This window comes from Neofelis nebulosa, chromosome 5 (genome assembly GCF_028018385.1).
Source record: "Neofelis nebulosa isolate mNeoNeb1 chromosome 5, mNeoNeb1.pri, whole genome shotgun sequence".
NCBI lineage: Eukaryota > Metazoa > Chordata > Mammalia > Carnivora > Felidae > Neofelis > Neofelis nebulosa.
Window position 1 is genome coordinate 122,106,008 of NC_080786.1, and position 23,201 is coordinate 122,129,208.

The 23,201-nt window shown below is 33.0% G+C and overlaps 1 long non-coding RNA gene across 1 annotated transcript; it reads right to left on the bottom strand.

Moving 5' to 3' along the window:
* Nucleotides 1–1,807: 1,807 nt before the first annotated feature.
* Nucleotides 1,808–21,057, bottom strand: LOC131511436 (uncharacterized). Its single transcript, XR_009261522.1, has 4 exons — nucleotides 21,000–21,057; nucleotides 10,212–10,377; nucleotides 6,241–6,294; nucleotides 1,808–1,928 (listed from the first exon to the last, which is right to left on the bottom strand). It is a non-coding gene; the product is annotated as an uncharacterized LOC131511436 (long non-coding RNA).
* Between the last annotated feature and the right edge of the window lie 2,144 nt (nucleotides 21,058–23,201).

Below are 23,201 nucleotides of genomic sequence, written 5' to 3' on the forward strand. Positions count from 1 at the left end.
GTGTCTTTTTTAGAGAATTTTTAATACTGTTTTAAATGAAATGCAGATTCTATCCAGGCTGAGAACAAGTAAATCATCTAAAGATTCACAAAAAAAACCAAAATATATACAGCTTGGAGAACATGGTTTTATGAGATAAAGTTAAATAGATCAATGCTTATTCAAATACTCTTAGTTCTGGTGACATAGAAATTTTATTTTTTTAAAGCAGTGAGGCATTTACTAATTTACCATAATATAATATTTTATTATTTTCTATATTATTGTACAAACTAGCAGAGGGAAGAAATTTGTGCATTGAGATAAGTTAAGAAATAATACAGTAGCATCAGGAGTGGCTTTATTAATGCACAATTGCAATGATTGTGACCATTATTGATAATGTGAAAGTAGAAGGACAGAAGAAATAGTAAATCCTTTCTGACCCAGAGGAAACAGAAAAACGGATTTATTATATATTTTCTTTTTTAAAAAATTAGTGATTTAGGTAGAAATGATGTTTTTGAGGTTGAGAAACAAAATGCATTGAGATTAGTTTTAGTTTAGTTATTATTGACTGTGGGCTTTCCAGAAACAAAAAGTGCACATCAAGCAAAATTAAGTTTATCAGACTTCCAATAATAAAGGAGTACAGAACTTTAACATTCAACAGCACCTTAGTGTTGCCTCAAATCAAGGAAATAAGAGGATATTTACAAGGCTTTTGGATGCAGGCTATGGTCTTTTAAGGTAATTCTTGGATGGGGAAAAAGATGGTAGAGTTTTGGTAGAGTTTATGGCATATTAGTTTTACATCAGTGGGCATACAAAAGAGAAGTGTTGAAGCAAATTCATGAACCTGCAGTTAGTAGATAAATATTTAGTTCATTTATAGTAGTTAATGTAACTCACTAGATGTATTTTTCAGTATTTTATGCTTCTTCATCTCTGATGGTTACTAGTTCTCTGGCAAAAGAAAAAGGACAAACAAAAAACAACATATGGAAGCAAATACACACCTAAAAATGACACACAAGTGGGGTGCCTGGGAGGCTTGGTCAGTTAAGCGTCCCACTCTTGATTTTGTCTCAGGTCATGATCTCACAGTTCATGAGTCCAAGCCCTTATTAGGCACTGAGCTGACAGTGTGTAGCCTGCTTGGGATTCTCTTTCTCTCCCTCTCTCCCTCTCTCTCTCTGCCCCTCCTGCCTCTCATATAATAATAAGAAAACACAAGCAAACAAAAAACCTGTGCATTGGTTATTTTGGAAGGCAAAATGCCTCCTATTATCAGACCTAACACTTATTTTCAAAACAGCAAAGTTTATGTTTCACTGTGGGAAAGAAGTGTCCTAGAACAAAGAGAAGCCATGTGTACCATAGGAGAGACACCAGAATTGGGAGCAAACATGAATGGGGAATAACAAGGGAAAATAGAAATAGAACTAGGGACTAGGGGAATCCTATAATTCTTAATCGTGAACTTACTGTTGGTTTTCTTTTCTTTTTTTTTTTTCCATTCATGATCTGCTTTTCTACACTACAGTTAGTCCCATAATATAAGATATTGCCCTATTCTAAAATGCAACCACCAAGGAAAAATGACACTTCATGCTTTATAATTTCTTTACTGTGAATTGTAAATGATTTTTTAAAACCCTTTTCTGATGGAAAAAAAATTATTCTATAACCTACTAAGTGGAGTTCAAACATTTCAATCACACAAAATACAGTGTTATATCATTTCAAGATTAGTACAAAAATATTGTTCACTTTCAACTAACTATGTTAAAAATGGAGAGATTTATTTGTTTGTTTTCATTTGTTAAACCATTTAAAAAATATCTTAATCATTTGAGAATGTCAAAATTATCAGAGGCCATATCTTCTACACCAGCTCACAGAAGATATAAACTTTGGTGAACTTCACATCTGTTTGGTAATGGGGTCTGGGAAGAAAAACAAGCAAATCTTATTATATTCAAGTTAAATTACGGTGGAGTTCTATCATAAGAGTTTGGCCTCTACCTTGATAACTTAGTTTGAAAGAGCTGTTTAGCCATTCTGTTCTTATATTCTTCATCTGTAAAATACAAATACTGGCATAAATGATGATGAACAATGGAACATTTTCCACTGATGCTCATAGTAAGATCTTCACTTACAGACTCTTCTCCTTACATTCTTTCTAAACTCAAATTGCCCAACCAGTGGTTACTAAACTGAATCTTGCTGTCTGTGCATCCTGTTCTAAGATTAACAAAATCTCAGTTTGCACACACCTTCTGAGATTTATTTTTAATTGAAGATTAATTGACATACAGTATTGTATCAGCTTCAGGTGTACAACATAGTGATTCAATATTTATATACATTATTATGTAACCACAATAAGTCTAGTTACTGTCACCATACAAAGTTGTTACAATATTATTGACTATATTCCCTTTGCTGCACATTACATCCCCATATCTTATTTATTTTATAACTGGAAGATTGTACCTCTTACTCCTCTTCATATATTTTGTCCACCTCACCACTACTGTCCCCTCTGGAAACCATCAGTTTGTTCTCTGTATCAATGAGTCTATTTCTATTTTGGTTGTTGTTGTTATTTGTTTGTTTTCTTTCATAGATTTCACATACAAGTAAGAACCTACAGTATTTGTCTTTCACTGTCTGACTTATTTCATCCATCCAGGGACTTATTACGTCATCCATGTTGTTACAAATGACAAGATTTTATTCTTTCTTACTGCTGAATAGTATTCTATTGTTTATATAAACTACATCTTCTTTATGCATTCATCTGTTGATGGACATTTAGATTGTTTTCATATCTTGCTCATCATAAATAATACTTTGATGAACAGGGATGCATTCAGGTCCTCTGCCCATTTTTAATGAGGTGTTGTTTTTTTTTTTTATTGAGTTGTCTGAGTTTTTTTAATATATTTGGGGTGTTAACCCCTTATAGGGCATGCCATTAGCAAATACCTTCTTACATTCAGTAGATTACCCTTTCCTTTTATTGATGGTTTCCTTTATTATGCAAAAGCTTTTTAGTTTGATATAGTCCCACTTGTTTATTTTTGCTTTTGTTGTCTTAGCTTGAAGACACAGATACAAAAAAAACATATTGCCAACACGGACATCAAAGAGCTTACTTCCTGTTTTCTTCTAGTTTTATGGTTTCAGGTCTTCCATTTAAGTCTTCCATCCATACAATTTATTTTTAAATAAGAAAGTGTTCTAGTGTGTAGCTAAAAGTCAGTTTCTTCAACACCATTTATTAAATAGACAAACTTTTCCCCAATACATATTCTTCCCTTCTTTGTCATAGATTAATTGACTATAGGAGTATAGACTTATTTCTGAGCTCTTTATTCTGTTTTACTGATCTCTGTGTCTGTTTTTGTACCAGGACCATACTATTTTGATTACTATAACTTTGTAGTACAGTTTGAAATCTCGGAGATTGATAGTGCCAGCTTTGTTGTTGTTTTCCCTCAAGATTGCTCTGACTATTTGAGGTCTTTTGTAGTTCCATACAGATTTTAGGATTACTGTGTCTAGTTCTGCAGAACAAATGCCATTGTTATATTGATAGAGATTGCATTGGATCTGTAAATTGCTTTGAGTAGAATCGACATTTTAACAATATGAATTCTTCTAATCCATGAGCACAGTTTATCTTTCCATTTGTTTGTGTCATCTTCAGTTTTTTTCATCAGTGTATTCCAGTTTCAGAATACAGATCTTTTATCTGCTTGGTTAAATTTATTCCTACATATTTTTTTTGATATGATTGTAAATGGAATTGTTTTCTTATATTCTCATAGCTTATTATTAGTATATAGAAATACAACAGATTTCTGTATATTGATTTTGTATCCTAAAACTTTTCTGAATTCATTTATTAGTTCTAAGTGAATAATTCTGAGAACAAAACTAAATCTTGACTGACCTTCCCAACTTATAAATCTGTATGCTAATTATTCCTTCCCAATATCCATCTTGCAGTGTTCTCACATTGAAAAGTTTTTAATGAAGGCTTAAACTAATTGATTTTGATTTAGTTTTTCTCATCCCATAGATTTAATGCCTGGGAAATATTGATAAAGATAGGACATGCCAAGAAAACTATTTCTCCTTTATTATAGGCCTCTGTGGCTGGAAAGTGTGGTAAGTTCTTCACCTGTCTGGTATTTTACCATTTTGTGTCAGTGTGCTGCTCAAACCTTTATGTCATCACTATTATCATCTTTGGATGAGATTCCTCTACTTGTTTTTATCACTGCTAGGACCCTTTAAGGTGAGGCAAGAGTGCAAGGATTTGATTAGGGGGAGCTCACTTGTGTTTTTCATTCCTCACCACTGGAAGGCAATAGACAACTGTCAGTTGGAAAGCTGACAACAAGCTGGTGCACTATTTGCATAGGTGCCTATACCCCCAATTATTTGAACACTTCAAGGCATTTCACTTGGAGAATTCATAATTATAATAGCCATTTTGAAGAGATTTTGATGTAAAAATTGTGTTTATTTGAAAGGTGTCAAGACACAAAGGCTACAAATCTGGTAAGGAGGTTGCATTGCCATATCTATCTAAAAAGGGGATCATTTGAGAGAGAGGTTATTTTACTTAAATAATCTCTATTAACTCTTCTGTGAGAGCCAGTATGTGTGTATGTTCAGGTTTCAAAATGGGCTTTCTACCTGTAATCATTCTTTCTTGCAGAGGGATGATAATTAACTTGTAAGAATAATTTTTGTCTAAAATAAGCTTCTTCTTAATTTTCCTCTATGTTTGTATGTGCATATGTGTTCTTCTTCTGTTTTTTCCTTCTCTTTGGTTATTTTGTATATTAGTCATATTTTTTGTTATTATGGTTGCAATCTTAAGAATATATACATATCTGGATACATATTCAAATGTTTCATAAAGAAAGAAAATTATTGGGTTGCCTCGGTGGCTCAGTCAGTTAAGCGTCCTACTCTTGATTTTGGCTCAGGTCATGATCTCATGGTCTGTGAGTTTCAGCCCCACATCAGACTCACACTGACAGTGTGGAGCCTGCTTGGGATTCTCTCTCTCCCTGTCTCTGCCTTTCTCTGTCTCTCTCTCCCTCTCTCTCTCTCCCTCTCTCTACATTTCTGTCTGCCCTGTTTGCATGCTGTCTCTTTCAAAATGAATAAACTTTAAAAGAAAATAAAAGGAAAGCAAATTATTTTGCTGTTATTTTTTGCTTAAAAAATAGTCTATATTAAAAAAAATCTTCAACTGAGCATGTAATAGAGTGATAGCTTTGTTAGCTAGTGACTAGATCAGAAAAAGCTCTGTCGAAACAAGAGTATTTCTAAACAAGATCTAAGGAGTAGTTGCACTTTAGTTTATGTATACTTATGAATTATATTAATAATGTGTACTTTATCTGATCAATTTTTGAATCTTTAAACAAATTAGCATTGTTAGGTATATTGATGCAAATATCCATCTCCTTCTACATTTTATGTAAAATTAACATCAACCACTATTAACATTAACCACTATTCTAGTATATGCAATACTAAAATTAAAACTTATTTAATATTAATAAATTTTCTACATTGACTTCTGAGGGTCAAATGAGCTGTCATTAATTTTCACAAATATATATGATTTTGAAAATAAAAAATTGTAATCAAATAACTTGTGAAAATGGATATCTTTTTAAAAGGTTAATCTCATGAATAAATTCTTAAAACATTACTGGTAGGGGCACCACACCTGGGTGGCTTAGTCAGTTAAGTGTCTAACTCTTGATTTCAGCTCAGGTCATGATCTCATGGTTCACAAGTTTGAGCTCCTCATTGGGCTGTGCACTGATAACATGGAGCCTGTTTGGATTATCTCTCTTCTCTCTTTGGCCCTCTCCTGCTTGTGCTCACAAGCTCGCTCTCTCTCTCTCTCTCTGTCTCAAAATAAATGAATACACATTTTTAAAATATTACATATAATAAGAGCCAACTGTTTATTTCAATTATAATTTTCATATTTTTAAGTAATTTTAAGACCTTACACTAATATTAGATTGAGTATATGAACATTTTCAAATTAAGAAAAAATTATAAACCTCAGTGTCTAAACTTTTTATTTACCCTATTCTTATACATTGTAGAATGTGCAAATGCCTTTTGATAATGCTATATATATATGTGTGTGTTTATTTTCCTTATTTACTTTAACATTTGTGAAGTTGATATAAAATATACACTTACAAAAATAAAGAATTATGGAGTTTGTGATTTTCTATCTTCCAGTTTTCTCTGTCTCTGAAGGGAAGAAACAAGAATTGATAACTTTGGTTAAAGGTGTTAATAAAAAAGTGTTTGGGACTATGCTTAGCATAATAATTACAGGGAGACATGGATATATACAAGATAATAGATATGGTTTGTATATTTTTCAAAGATGACATTACAGTTAATTGATATAGGAATTGTAATATAAATATGCATTGGCTTAATATGTTGATAAAATCATTTATAATGTAACCTAAAAGTATGATTTATGAAGGTATGATTAATATACCTTAATATAAAACCATGAATGTGTTAAAATTTTGATTTATTTGACTCAATATTAATCTCTTTATTCATAAGGAAAAGTTTATAATTTTTTTAATGTAAAATGCTATATATAAGAAGGGCTAGAATTTCTTTCTTTCTGTGAAACAAAATTATTCCTTGCCAGGAAAATAATCTGTTATTCTTTTTAAAGTTATGTTCCTTATAATCATTGTTCCCAATATTTTCCAATAACTATTTATTCTAGTCATTTTTTCTTGAATATTACTTTCCTACTTTTCAAGATCAAATTCAAAAGAGTGTAAAAGGTAGTAGAATATGTCACCTCAAAATATGACTGTAGGAGTTCAGGACATGCCACCCCACAATATGCCACTTTGGTATATTATTTTCAGTTGTAGCTCTCTGAAAACAACAAATGCAGGGAGAATCTTTCTTTGAATTCCTCTTATTTGCCTAAATATAGATCCTCCAAAAGGAACTGAATTGTCATAATCCCCTTCCCTGGAGTTTGTCAACCAGGGAAGATTGACTGCTATCACAGGAGAGGAGACTAGAAGTCAACACCACCCTCAGACAAATATTGTTACAAACTATCATATCTTCTATCTATTTCTCTAAGGGCCCATTCAATTTTCCTAAAAACCATATCTTCTCTTCTAAGAGGCCTATATCCACCCCCTTTCCTTTCTCTGTTAAGATAGTAAATACTATCCTAAATTTTAAAGGTATATTTTTGAATTATTCCTTTTTCCTGGCTATCTCCTAATATATACATGTACTATACATGTTATTAAACTTCTGTTGTTTTTCTCCTGTCAATCTTTTTTTTTTTTTTTTTTTTAATAAGAGTCTCAGCTAAGAGCTCAGACAAGGTAGAGGAAAAATTAGTTTCCTTCCCTATAATAGATACAACTATTAAGATGTCCTTTATGTATAAAACTCTTTGTGGGTTTCCTGGAATAGTCACCAGGTAATAAGAAGATTTGCTTCTTTGCCTTTTAAAAAGAAGAACAATATAAATAGTTAAGTTTGATTGTTCTTTTCCAAATTTTAAGTAATTTCTAACTAAATAAGGAATTAAAAACCTAACAGACTATGAGAAACATGTAGTCTTCATAATTTTATTATGTGAAAGTAAAATATAGTAATACAAATATGTTTAAATAATTGTATACCTCTCAGTATAAAATAAGCATACTCAAATTCAAGTATACAATCTGGTACAAAAACTGTCTTTAATTTTTGTTTCTAAATATTAGTAATATCTCAAGTGCAATTAGTGGCAATTGTTTATTATGTTTTATTATTACATCAGAGGCCCTAGAGATGGCCAATATCTGCCCAGTTTATATCTGATGATTTCCTGGGTAATCACTGACTAAATCATTATGTGTTAATTGTGTATTATTCTTCTACACAGCATTCCTATTTTTCCATGCTTTTATTGCTGGCTAACAAAATAATAGAAACAAACAGATTAAAATCTTAAATCAGCATAGATAGGGCAATTTCACTTAAAATTTTTGAGAATATTTCTAGCATTTGTTCTATCATCCAAACTTAACCCTGGCAAAATTGTAAAGATGAGACCTAAGTAAGAACCAATCCATAAAGATCATTTGAACATTAGCAAATGCATTTTAAACAACTGTCTTAATCCAGTGGATTTGCTTTCTTGATCAGGACTAGGAAAGATAAATAGGATATTAAGGGGACATCTCACGGTCTATTAATGATCCTTTCTTATGTTGCTTAGCAATGATGAGGGAGCATAAGGCAACCAATGCCCCACAAACACCCCACCTCAGGGTGGGATATGTATGATACTCCTCAGGTACTCCTGGCTGCATCAGAACAAAGGAAAAGGAAAAACAAATGGTTTACTGATAAGAGAGGTCAGTCATGAAGGACATGAATCTCCATTAGTTTACATATGTCTTAGTAAATTATGAGAAAAAAGCAATCTTATCAATAGCCTGATCTCCAGAAACCTATAGACTCAGTTTCCTGGAGCCCCAGCATCACCCTTCCCTCCACAGTAATGTGGGGAACAAAGGCAAGAAGGAAATGACAGGTAAAATTAAATTTCTTTTTAACCTGCAGCCCATTGACAAATACTTGAGGCAAATACAGAGCCTAGTTCTCCAGGAACCCCCTACTGTCCTATTGTTAAACCTTACTAAAGGAAAAACAACCTTAGCTTGACAATAGCTAGGCCTCTGGTATTTTAGGAGTCTTCTTAAGCACATGAAAGTCCTTCTGGAGGCCTCTCTTTTCCCTTTGCCTCCCCAACTCCATAGTATGCAACCAGTCACTCCTCACAACCCCAGTGCTGCTCTTTCTGCTCACGGATCCTGCCCCTGAGATGAGATTTTGGAGTGGTGGTGGTAGGGGGTGGTGGTCCAGAGTCAACTGACAAGAAAGAACTCTTGAAGACGTCTTTGGTGAAAAGGTGATTTTATTAAATCACGGGAACAGGATTTGTGGGCAGAAAGGGCTGCACTGGGATTGTGAAAAGTGACTGATTATATACTGTGGAGTTGGGGGAGGTAAAGGCAAAAGTCATGGCTCCAGAAGGACTTTGGTGTGCTAAAGAGGACTCAAAGATACCTGAGACCTGGCTATTGTCAAGTTAAGGTTGTTTTCCCTCTAGTAAGGCATTAACATAGAACAGTTGGGAGTTCTGGAGAAATGTTATACTCTATATTTGCCTCAAGTATTTGCCAATGGGCTGCAGTTATAAAGAAATTCAATTTTACTTGCCATTTCCTTCTTGCTTTTTTTCCCCACATCACTATGGAGGGGAAGGTGATATTAGGGCTCCATGAAACTGAGTCCATAGGTTTCTAGAAATTAGGCTTTTGATAAGATTGTTTTTTTCTCATAATTTACTAAGATTGTATAAACTGATGGAGTCTCATGTCCTGCATGACTGTGATCTCTATCACTTAACCATTTGTTTCCTCTCCTTTCCTTTGTTCTTGAGAAACCAGGAGTGCCTGAGGAATATTACACATATCCCTATTTTTGGGAGTGGGGGGGTCGGGCAATGTGCTAGCTTTTACTTGACCCTTAGCTTGCCTTATGGTCCTTCATCACCTGTGCTTTAATAAAATCACCTTTTTTGAACCAAAGATGTCTTAATTCTTTCTTGGCCATCAGCTCTGAACGCCCATCACTCCAAAACCCCACCAGCAGAGTATTCCCATATCTTATTCTGCTCAGAGTCTTAAATGCTTCTTTGTAACTACTAACTACTAACTCCAGAGATGATGGCCACCATCATAGAAAATCAAAATACCAAATTTTAGTTATCCTTCAAGAATCTTAGCATCTGAATGTTTCTCCTTATCCCTTATTACTAAATGCAAATTAAGAAGCCAATGGATGAAATTAAGTTCCCATTTTCCTGTTCCTATGTCTCGTCTCATGATTAACATACCTTGTTTTCCCCATATTTTTCAAGAATCTGAGCAGTGAACAATTCTCAGAACAATACTAAACTTTGAGCGGCCCTTTTTAATCAGCCTTATAAAATCTTTCAGCTACTTACTTCCTGCAGATACTCATTTTTAGCTTTTCCCCATATTTCAGCATTCTTAAATACTTGAGTTAATGACTTTAGTTGTTTCTTTTTCTTCTTTCAGTGTAATACTTACCTTACAGAATTGTTGTTAATGTAAAATATGTATGTAAATTATTTAGCACAGAACAGGCTTTACAGATGACCTGCTAAAAATGGTAGTAATACTGTTGATGCCAATAATTAAACAACATCCATAGCTGGATTTCATTGGATGATGATGATGATGATACCAATGAAGTCTAGGAAAAGTAAACAGTAAATAATTAGGTAGCAACTCAGAGCAAGCAAGCAAATAATTAGGTAGCAACAATGGAACAGTGAACTTTATGAGTATAGACCAAATCCAAAAAGAGGGCAACATTGCCAGCAGCAAACTGAAACGCAAAACAGCAGATTACTTTGGAGATTTTAAATTAATATTTTCATTAGTAATATCGCACAGTGTTGTGGATTTCAGGTCATCGTTTCTTTACTGATGTTCCTCCCAAATTACCTGAAGACATTTTTGAGGAGAGTGAATTTTATTGGTTTCTTGTTTCTGTGCCAACCCTCTAGAAACAAATGAGATTTTTTCCTGCCATACAAGCCTCTGACATTAGGATAGAAATACTAACGAAGCAATTTATGTCCTCATTGTAACAGGCTAAGTCTAAAAATTTGTAGAGTCTTTATACCAAGTTTTGTAGTGTTAAGTAATGGACTTACACATTTTTGAGAAAATGTTTAGATTCACAGAGTGGATTTATTTTTAAAGTGCTTAAGGAAACTTAGTATGTGAAACTCCAAACCACCGAAAGGCCAATCTTGCCTTGAGGGCACAGACCCATTAGCACTTGTTCAGGGTCCCATTCTTTTCCCAGGAGAAGATCAAACTTGGCAAATAAGAAATCAGTGGTCATTAATTCTTTGCATTTGTAAGAGAAGTTGCTTCTGAGCTTTATTCTTAACTCAATCCACCTGAGATCTAGATTTCTTAAGTGAATTGACCTTTAGTCTGGTAGCCAGAGTCTTTATAGAACTGTATAGTAGTTCAAGGTTTAGAGAGGTTGGATCTGTTCTTAGTGGAGTTATCTCCTGACTTCAAGAGGTAAATGCGGGTTAAAATTTACTAGGGCAAGCAGTTTCTAAGGGATACCTTTTGTAATGTGATTGTCTGAAGATTTACTGGGAAATGTTACCCGTGTCTCTCTGTATTATAAATTATTTGAACCATATATGTAAGTGGATTCAGTTAATTCAGATTATTAATATTATTCAGATAAAGTGATTGCAAATTAAACACTAAGGTTTTTTGTTTAAGTACTTAATTTTGTTCAGGTTTTATGGTGCTAACAACTTTTGTTAGCTTCTCTGTTACATGACCAAAATATAGTTACCTCCTTTCCTGTAAATGCATACTATTTCTTCATTGAAAGGGTGAGGTTTTTTTTTTCCACCATCTTTGAATATAGGCTGACTTTTGTAGGTTGCTAGACCAATAGATACAACAGAAATGACAGTATAGCTAAGTCATAAGAAGTTTCACAGCTTTTGCCTGGACCTTTTGGAATGCTTTTTCTTAGAAAACTTGTACTGGGAGACATCAGACAGCATGGCAAAAATTGGAATAACTCAGGCCATTTTGGAGGAAGAGATACCATGTGTAGGGAGAGAGAAGCAAAGAGACATCAAGACACTAGACATAAGAGTTTAAAAATCCTGTTCTAAGTGGATCCTGCAGTCTCAGCCACAACAGAAACCCAACCCCTGAGCCACAAAATTATGAACAAAATGAAATAGTTATATTAAGTGACTAAATATTGGGCTGATTTTAACAAGATTGATAGCTATAAGAGAATTGGGTAGTAGATTTAATTCCATAACAAAACCTAAAACAGGTTTCATTGCTTTGAGATTGTCAGTCAGAAGTTGGTAGAGCTTTGAGGAGACTTCTGGTGATTATTCTGAAGATGAGTGAGGAAATGTTATTGGAAGTGGGAGAAAGGGGATTTTACAATGTAGTAGAATAGATTTTTGGCAACACTGTCACCTGTAATAAAGTGGAAAATAGCAAGGGTAAATAATAAACCTTTGTTCTGGCATGGAAAATTTCCAGGTAGTATCTAGAAAGTTTCAATAGTCTCTTCTACATGCCTGTTTATAAAATAGAGAACAGGGATCAGCTAAAGAAGGAACCATTCAGTTTTTGAGAAGAATTTTAATTTTTAAAGTATATTTATTTATTTTGAGATTGAGAGTGTGTGTGAGCGTGTGGGCTAAGGGGCAGAGAGAGAGGAGATGAGAGAATCCCAAGCAGGCTCCATGCTGCCAGTGCAGAGCCAGACCTGGGACTTGATTGATCCCACAAACTGGAAGATCATGACTTGAGCTGAAATCAAGAGTTGGACACTTAACTGACTGACCCACACAGATGCCCCAGTTTTTGAGCAAAAATTTTTAAAAATATGCAGAGGACCCAGGACTTGCTGGTTTCAGAAAATTTTCATCTCCATTACTTCTTTGCTAGAGATTATCAAGGTAAAAAGAGAAAGAATCTAATTTAGTATGGAACAAACAGTAGGCTTTGGGGTCACTTTTATGAAAGAATGGCTTCAGTATCCTGTGTTGATACCTCTGGAAGATTTAAGGATACCTCTAGAAGATTTAAGGCCATCCCTGTTAAGACTTCGTAGAATCTTACAAGATCTTCTCAGACCCTCTCTGCCACAAAAGCATGCCTCTAAGAATCTTAAGGGCATGCCACACTGACCCTTTTAACCAGATAAAAACACTTGTAAGAATCTTAAGGGAAATATTGCATACCAACTTGACTTTTGAGCCAAATCAGAACAGAACTTGTCTTGAAATGTGGATATGATTTCCATATAATGGAGTGGATTAAAATCTGATACACTACAGGCTCACAAAGTCTTAAACACATTATATCAGCTTCAACAAAAAGGAACAGAGATAATATAAAATGCAAATAAGTCTTTGAGCCCTTAAACTTGTTTATACAGGAAACATACTGAGAAGCTTATTTCATTATGATCATGGTCTGTTTCCTATGGAAAAGAAGGAGAGAACCAAGAACTCAGAATGTGGAACAAAGAGACATAGAATAATCATCAAGAAATTGGAGACATGGGCTAGGCTGGTGTGGGTGTGAAAGATGAAATATCTTAAAGGATAAAATATTCTCTTTATCAAGGGGAGACAGAAGGAGGCTGATGCACACAAGAGACACCAATTAAGTAAATGAGAAGGCCATCTCAGAAGTGGATCATCCAGCCCTAGTCATGCCAGGCAAGCGGAGCCCTCTCAATATCTGATGCATAAAATGATAAGCAATGTTGTTTTAACACATTTAAGTTTTTGGAATAATTTATTATATATCGATAAATAAATAGGTAATTGGAGCTTCCCTTTCTTTACTATATTTAGTATAATTAGTATAATTATGAATTAACCTCTCTTGAATCAGTAGAATATGAGACTTAAATCAGAGCTGCAATACTCAATGCCCCTCAGGGCTTCACAGCATAAGCAAAGTTAGTTACTATATACGTTCTCAACAAAGTAGTGTTAAATGAATGAGCTCCTTGAACTTCTGCTTTGACAAGACATTCTCAGCATATTTATTGGCTTTTAACTGTTATCATCCTGAAGATAGACACTTTGGTAAGTCATTTGGAATTCAGTGCTTACTACAGTACAGGCACAGTGTTAATATTATCCTCACAATAACACTTGTTGACATTATTGTTGAAAGTTAGGTTCCTTGGGATAGGTTAGCAAGAAGGATGTTTATGAGAGACTGCTCTTGAGATCAATATCTCCGAAAGGAAAAAGATTGAAACAGGAGTGAAGAGAGGGAGGTGACTTGTCATATACTTTAACCAGCAGTGTTGGTTTACACCATGGAGAGCACTGGAATTGACTTCTAGTCAAATCAATACATCCTTTCAGACACTACTGTAATTGTTTATTATAGTTTTTTATAAATTGCAAATTATTTTGACAAGACCAACCTGCGCAAACCTTACCAGCAAAGTTGAAAAATTCTCACAGAAAAAAATTACAAAACAGTCCCGAAGTATGCAAGTGAAAAGAATAATTGAATACCAAGATTTATGATTTTATAATAACTTCTGTATAATGTTTTCCAATTTAAAAAATTAATAAATTGCTTGTGATCTGGAAAGCTGCAGTTTATTTGTAATACATTTTAAATTTCTATCACTTCTAGTCACTTGTCTCTATGTGTTTTTATAATAGAGAAAACAGTATGTAGTTCTGAGTTACCTGGAAATCTCAGGATTGTGGTAATTAATAATTGTGCTAATATTCTTAATCCTAATTTTTAATCATCTATAAATATATAAAAATTCAGCCCAAGTATTTTCAGTCTTTTATCTTTATTCAGAGAGACTTTTTAAAAATAGGAATATTTTCAACATAATTTTTTTTGAAAAAGCTATTTTTTAAATATTTATTTTTAAAGTATTGCCAAATTTGGATGTGGCAATTAGGCCACCTCAGTAGAATTCAGTTTCACTGTATAATATAAATGTATCTAATCAAAAAATAGGAATGAGGGGCGCCTGGGTGGCTTAGTCGGTTGAGTGTCCGACTTCTGCTCAGGTCATGATTTCACAGTTTGTGAGTTCGAGCCCCACATCGGGCTCTGTGCTGACAGCTCAGAGCCTGGAGCCTGCTTTGGATTCTGCTTCTCACTCTCTCTCTGCTCCTCCCCTGCCCACATGCTGTCTCTCTCTCAAAAATAAATAAAGACTAAAAAAAATAAAAATAAATAGGAACGATATGAAAATATTTTTCTCAAAATGTATTGCAAGGAACAGTTGTAGAATTTCAGAATTAAAATTTGTACCATATGGAAACTCCCATCAATCATTCAATTTGTTTCCTCCATAACTTTTTGTAGCAATAAATTTCAGTGTATTTCTATAACATGGTCTTGTTTACAAGCTTTCTTTTCTTTCCTTTTCTTTTGTTTTTAAACTTTTTTCTATGTTTATTTATTTTGAAAGAGAGAGACAGCACGAGCAGGGGAGGAGCAGAGAGAGAGGGAGACAGAGAACCTGAAGTGGGCTCCAGGCTCTGAGCTGTCAGCACAGAGCCTGATGCCGGCTGGAACTCATGAGCGGTGAGATCATGACCTGAGCTGAATTCGGAAGCCCAACAGACTGAGCTACCCAGGTGCCCCACAAGCTTTATTTTCAATAATTAAAAGTTTCTAAAACTAAAACAGATGACTTCTTTTTATTTCTTGTTCATTGACATCTTTGAAGATTTCCAGTCAGTTTTGAAACAAATGTGATCAAATGTAGAGGACTCACTTATGAAAGGTTCAATAGAATTACAGTCTACTGAAGTTGATTTACAAAATACCCTTTAGCAATTTCAAAACTTTCTAAAATTTAACTGATGTCTGGCAAAGTGAAAATGCATATTGCTGCACTAAAGAAATGATGATGATGATGGTGATGATGATGATTGAGCAACTTCATCACAAAAAAATTATGTATTTCAGTGATTTCTGTATGTATACTTTGACAATTACAGATTTTGTTTCAGTTGCAAAAATATCACTGCTCATTTGGATGCAATTATGAATTATTTATTCACATGACCAATTTCAACCGCATTGGCTGAATAGAATTTGTAATTTAGAAAAAAAAATTGTTCTTATCAAAATTCTATGAGTCACTGAAATTTGTTAGTGTTAATATTATTACTGATAGTATTACTACATAATACAATTAATTTTACTCAATGGACAACTTTTTAACTGAATTTACAAAATTTCAAAATCATGTACAGTGAACTTCCAAAAGCTTTACTTTTATTTGATTTATTGGATAAAACATTAAATTATTACTTGAATAATCTTCCATGTTTTTCTACTTGATACATCTATTAGTATAAATCTGGCACCATTTAAGTGTTTGTGAATGGCTTCTCTTGTAACTGATGCTATAGCAATAATTGAGTTTTTTTTTTTTACTTAAAAAAAAACTTAGGAGTCAAAAAGACCAAAATTAATTTGGAAGAAAAATTATTTACTAAGAAGTCATAAGTTAGAGTGATATGAAAATGCATATTCTGCAACTACATATGGTAAAATATCATTTTGCTTCTTTTCAGGTTTTGTGCAACCTTTATATTTATTATAATTTTGCTGAGAAATAGAAATTTAGTTCTTAATTTTTATTTGATTTCATCCTAACTTTTTTGAACCACTGGCACCTAAAATCCAAATTAAAAAAAAAATGGCATTAAACATAAAATAAGCAATTGCAGATTTATACCACTCATGGAATTGATTAAACTGCTTTTACAAAAACATTCATATTTTTCTCTGCTTGTTCTATGGTGGTACTGTTCACTTCATCTCTCACATATATTGCACATATGTCTGATGTATAATTTCCCACATTTCCTACTGACTGCACTAACAGGTAGCTTGGCAACTTCCTGCATCTCATAAGGATAGGCCATGACAGAGTTGGCTGGCACAGGTGGTTTACAAGGACATCGTGGTTGAATAATTTTCCTACTACTACACAGGGCTGGAATGAGTTAGTTGCTTCTAGATTATCTTATCCCTTAGCACTATATTTTTTTATCAGCAAGTGCCCTCAGGAAAAGAATGATGAGTTATCTTTGCTCATTTTTCAAATTTAATCACATGTTAAATTGATAACTCTTACTGAGCATATATCATATACACTAGTAGATGATGCCAGGTAATGAGAGGAATCACTAAAGATCTACTAAACCAATTCTGATTTATTTTATCTAATTCTTATTACTACTTTATTTTTAAAAATGAAAAATTGGGGATAATTCCTAAGATGGACAAGTGCTCTTCCAGGAATACAGCCATAAACTAGGACTTTAGAAGGCAAACAGAAAAGCCCATCAGACTATTTATAAGAATCCTGAAGTGTCTTCAATTATTTATAAAGCTATAATATTGAAGAGAAGAGATTAAGTCAGTATATGTTCTCAGAAATAGAACAAAAGGGGAAGGGCCAGGAGCTAATTGAGTTCAGGTTTTGGTTAAAGGAATGAAATGTGTTTTAACAGTTGGAGCTATCCATACATAAAGTTTAATATGTTGAAAGTTAACATTTTATATTTGTAAAAATATTCAGGTAGAGGGTAGATGAACATCTACTCTTAATATTGTAGAGGAGATTCCTAATTTGGGTAGGAGTTTGGAAATGGTGCCCTCTTTACAATCTACAGGTTTTTATTACCTACAATGAACAGTAATGTGCATTGGTGTCCCACTACAATGCAATTTACTTTACAGTAGATTCAGTAAAAGTTACTCAACTATGCCTTCATGCTAAAAAGCAATGAGGCAATCAAATGAACCTATTGTAATTTGTCTGGTTATGGAATTACCTTATAGCATAGAAAACCAAGGACAGAAAAAGGGCATGAGGCCCAAAGCAGGAAGTGGCAGAATTAGAGAGAGGTACTGGCAGTTGAATCATTATGAAATTGTAGAGTACATTTTTTTTTACTATAAAACACAATTCAAATTTTATAACTATTCAGTGTCAGCACCCACAAGTACATGCCAGATACTAGGTCCTGAATGAAGAAAGTTATATATATATATTTTTTCTATGCTCTTCTAGGCTTTCTGCCATGTGGTGCTCTTTGACTTTTCAGACAAAGCATATGAAAATGTATAGGTGTGCGTGTGGGGTTTTTCTCGTTGTTGGTTTTTTGTTTTTTCTGTTTTTTTTTAACTTTCCTCAAAATGGATACAAGAAAAGATATAAAGTTTTGTTATTTTAATGTTAGATTTCTACACACAATATTCCTTGACTAAGACAATCTGTTTTAAAAAATCTGGGCATTTTGACTGATTCTAAAATATAGTAAAGATTCAAATTGATAAGTTCTATAGGTATTTGTTTTAATATATTTATGTTCTTGTATATATCAATGGTTATATACTGAATGTGTCCTCACAAAATTCGTTTGTTGAAATACTACCCCCAAATGTGGTATTAGGAGGTATAATGACTATGGGAGGTGATTAGTTCCTGTGGATGGTGTCCTTAAAAAGGAATTAGTGCCCTTCCAAAAGAGACCCCAGGGAGTTTTCAAGAACCTTCTTAAATGAAGGACACATCCAGAACTTGGAAGTCTGTGAACCAAGAAGCATGTCCTCAACAGGCACCAAATTTGCTGGCTCCTTGATCTTGGACTTTCAGACTCTAGAACTATGAGAAATTTCTGTTGTTTCTAAGCTATGCAGTTTGATAATTTCTTATAGTAACCCTAATGGTCTGAATCACTAACATTTTATCTATACCATATTTATGGTATAGAAATCATGTTTTCCTCCAAAAAATTTTTCTTCTTCCCCTCCTAAATCATCATGCAGCATATGATATTAGAAATCTTTATAGATAGATGATACATAGATAGATAGAGACACAGAGAGAGATGACAGATAATAACTGAAATGTTTCTGGAAGAGTTGTAGATTTTAGTTTTGTTGACTGTATGTTTATTAAGCTCATGAAAATGACATTTGCATATATAAAAAACGATCATCCTTATGTAAGCAAACATTAAATGATAGTTATTTAGAAGATGAATATATTTAAAATAATGGATTAAATCACAACTTCTTTCTTAAGTCATTTCTATAGTGTTGTCAGCCTATTGATATACATAAGCCAGTTTCAAATAATAGCACTGACATGTGAGGGATAAATGAACAAACATTTTTAAATGGCCAATTTCTAGACTTAAAAAAATCACTTTAAAGACAGTATACAGAAGTGAAAGATAAAACTTTTAAAGGAAAATATATTTTCTTCAACTTAAGAAAAATTAAAGAAATCACCTGCTAACTGCAGACTTTTCCTAGAACCCCTTTTTTCTACTATTCTAGGCATTCCACATTACAAATTGAGTCTGAACTATACCTCTTAATTAGTCTTGAAAAATAACATATATAACTAATCTCATAATAGCATATTGGTTACATGAGTATAATTATTATAAATAGATATCTTCACACTGATGCTTATATTTGAGAAGAATAGATGATTATGGCTAGGTATTTAATGATGAGTTCTTAATAAATGATATAGAAGTGCCTCTCTGGTTACCCACTACATTTTATTCTTGAAAGATAAAAAGTTAAAATTTCAAGGCTCTATTTTCATACATTATAAACTTTTCACATTATAGAAAATTGTACCCATTAGCAAAATATCTTAACAGCCTGATCATGTGAAATGAAGTAATTCTTACACCTTTGTTCATATTCCGGTAAAAGAAACTTTCTTTACCTTCTCTGCAGCTAATTCTACAATCTGTACAATGAATTCTGTCCTCTTCCTTTATGTGAAGGACAACACATCTGCCTTTCTTCCTTTTCCTATCATTTCTTCTCCCCCTTCATCACATAAACCTGCTTTTTTTTTTTCTTAAAAGTGTCTGTTCTTATAATTTAACTTCCTTTAAGATAACCATGTTTACTTCCTTCTTAATTCAGAATCTTCTGATAAGAGTACTTTATATCCAGTATTCCTGTCCTCTTTACTGCCTTCCATTCTCTTCTCTCAACTTCCTGCAATCTGATTTTTATTCTGTCAGCTTCACTGACAAAGCTCTTACTAAAGTGACTGGCATCCTCTTCTTGTTCAAATTAATGGAAATGATAATTCTCTCTGTATATCTTATTTTCTTCTCCAAAACTTGTCTTCAATTCACTCTTTAAATTTGGGGGTTAGTTCCTTTATTTCTTCAAACTTTTTTCTTTATTTCCCTAAAAACTCTCCCTGGATGATCTCATGTACCTGACTGTCAATTTGCCCAAAATTTACATTTATAGCAAACGTTGAAACAAGATCTGTCCTATTCCTTTTTTTTTTTTACTTCATCTGAATTTCAATAAATTGAATTAAAAGAGAGATAAAATGTTTTCCTTTTAATAACAAAATATTGGAAGATATCTCTTTAAACAAATATATAGAATGTGTTTTCTTGTTCTTTCTTGTTATTATAAGATTCAGGAAAATAAGCATGGAAATACATAGAAACTTGAAATTGCAACTACTCTAAACATAATTTGAAGCACATGGAAAGCATTGCTCCAACTTCCTTTCCATTGCTTGACCTTCCTCTCCAACATCCAAATATGCCCAAAGACTTTCAAAGATGGGGATCTTTCTTGGACAACGCATACTCTAAATTATATAACTAAACAGCTTTCTCCTGGTATGTTTAATCTATCAATTTTTAATATTTTTAAACAATTTTAAAAAGTGCCAAGCAAAATAAATCTAATTATTTGTATGAAATCTTTAAATAGTTGAAAACAGAAAAGATGCTCCTTTCTCATCTCAAGGTTGGTTGTTCATCTCTTAATGGTTCAATTCAATCAATAATTTTTTCCATGGCACAATTTTTGGTAAGCCACCAAATTTGTGGTGATTTATTACATTAGCATTAGAAAACAAATACAGTCTTCAAGCGCTGGATCATATTGAACTTCTTTTGTTGTCTACATAGCAATGATTTTTAATAATTGACCTCTTTTTATTTTCTTGTCCCATCTCATAATCTTGTCTAAAATGGGCATTAAGTTTTCCAATCAGGGTTTTGTGTAATACACTTTATTCCCCTGGTGAAAATTGGTACATTTGGTCATCTTCAGTTTTTGTTGTCACTTTTTCGTGACCTGACAATCCTTATAAGACTCACAGCAATAATTTGACAATTTTATAAACCTAGTTATGTACGTTGAGATCTAATTTGTTGAGACAAATAAATGTACTTTGATTTAGATTATTCATTTTATAATCAATATACTTACATTGGTATCCACAAACCGATACAGCTTCAAGTTGTTGCTGTTGCTGTTGTTGGTTTTCAGAATGAGTATCATTCTTAAACAGGAGGGGGAGGGGGAGCAATACAGGAGCTGAGTCATTGAGTCATTCAGCTTTCACCATTTTCCATTGTTAGCGTCACACCATTTGTAATAAGGAATCAGTCCGTTCTTTCCTTGATATTTTTCTTGTTCTAAGCTTAATCAGTGTTGCCTGAGTGCTCAGTCAGTTGAGTGTCTGACTTCAGCTCAAGCCCTGATTTCACAGTTCAAGCTTTGTGGCAAGCTTTGGGTTGACAGTAAGTGAGCCTGCCTTGGTTTCTCTGTTTCCATCTCTCTCTGCCCCTCCCTGGCTTGCATTCTCTCCCTCTCCCTCTCTCTTTCAAAAATAAAAGTTTATTTTTTAATTTAATCAATTACTTCATTTTTCAACTTGAGACTTTTTCCATGACATATTAGGCTTTAGGCATCCTTACATTGTTTTTAGATGTCTCTTCACCTCTTTTATTTTATTTTGGAAATATGTGGCTTTTAAAATTTTATTATTGGGGCAACTGGGTGGCTCAGTCAGCTAAGTGTCTGACTTCAGTTCAGGCCATGGTCTTACGGTTCACAAGTTCAAGCTGTGTATTGAGCTCTGGGCTGACAGCTCAGAGCCTGGAGCCTGCTTCAGATTCTCTCTCTCTCTCTCTCTCTCTCTCTCTCTCTCTCTGTGTGTGTGTGTGTGTGTGTGTGTGTGTCTCACTCTCTCTCAAAAATAAATAAACATTTTTAAAAAATTATAAAATTTCATTATTTGCTCCCCCAAATAACAGTGAAACTAGGTAGATTCCTCTGTATCTATCTTGGGTTCTTCCTTATAGGAATTATTCAAAATTTTAGTCTCAATTTCACATTTAGAACTTGTCTCCCTTAACTTGATAAACTTGTTTTTCACTTTTGGAGACTATATTATTCTCAAAAAGTAAATTTCAAATAGCTATTTTCTGGCTGTCCCAAACAGGATACCATTGCATTGTATTCATGATAGTTTTCTCCTTTTGTAACATCATTTATTAAATGTCCTCTGTTATTAAAACACATTATTTATTTAAATAAGATAAGTCACAGTAAATTTAAGAAAAGTGATGAACAGAATTTTTACAGGAGAAGTTTTGAAGACTCTGAGTTATCCACCCTGCCTTCCAGAATTAAAAGCATATTTCCCTTTAAATTCAAAAGAATTTTTAGAGTTTCCATAGCTTTTGTTTATGTCTTTGTCTTTCCCAGATCTAAAAGAAACACTGAGTTACATTTTTTTTTTTTGGTCATGAAATTATTAATGTTATTTACTGTTGTAAATCTGTGAAAATTTATATAGCTGTTTTTTGGTTCACCTTGTTAGATATTTCATGAAAATATGTTTGTTCTTCTTGCTGTTGATGTTGTTCTTGATATTGCATGAATTTCACTTCTGAGAACATTCTCAGAAGTTGTTGCAAAAATTTTTTTAAGTATTAAATGTGGAGCAATGCAGGGTGAAAATCGGGATTTATTTCCACTTTTCTAAGAATAACTAAAAAATACCACCAAAATTTCAAGGTCACTTAGCAGTCTTTTTATATGTAATAATATTACTTCTAGTGTTGGAAAAACAAATATGTGATAAATTAGGAATCTATCATATTTTTCAACACTAATGTTATAATGTTGCAGTTATATCATTAGATCACAGTCATTTGTAGAAATGTATTTTAAAATGTATCTCTGTATTTATTTTTATACTAACATGAAGCTATTGTAGAAATTTATGTTAAATTTCCTTTGTCTCTCCAATTTCAGAGACATTGTAACATATTTTGAATATCTTAATCCATAAACTGTGATATTAGTAGGTCAGTTCTTGGCACAAGTGTTTATAAAAATAACAATAAATAAAAAATAAGTAAGTAAGTAAATATTTTTTAAAAGAGCAAAAGAAAGGTTTTCTTCAAAAACACAAAATCAAATCTGACCATAGCAAAGATCAGAAATCAAGTGTACCTACTTCATAATAACTCCTACTTCTATTTAAATTCTTCCTTTATAATAGCTGCATATATACATCTATTTATTCCATAATTATAATATTAAGACTAAATTCTAAATTCTAAATTTTGAATTCTATTTTTTTAATATTTTATGATCATTTTGAATATATAAACACCA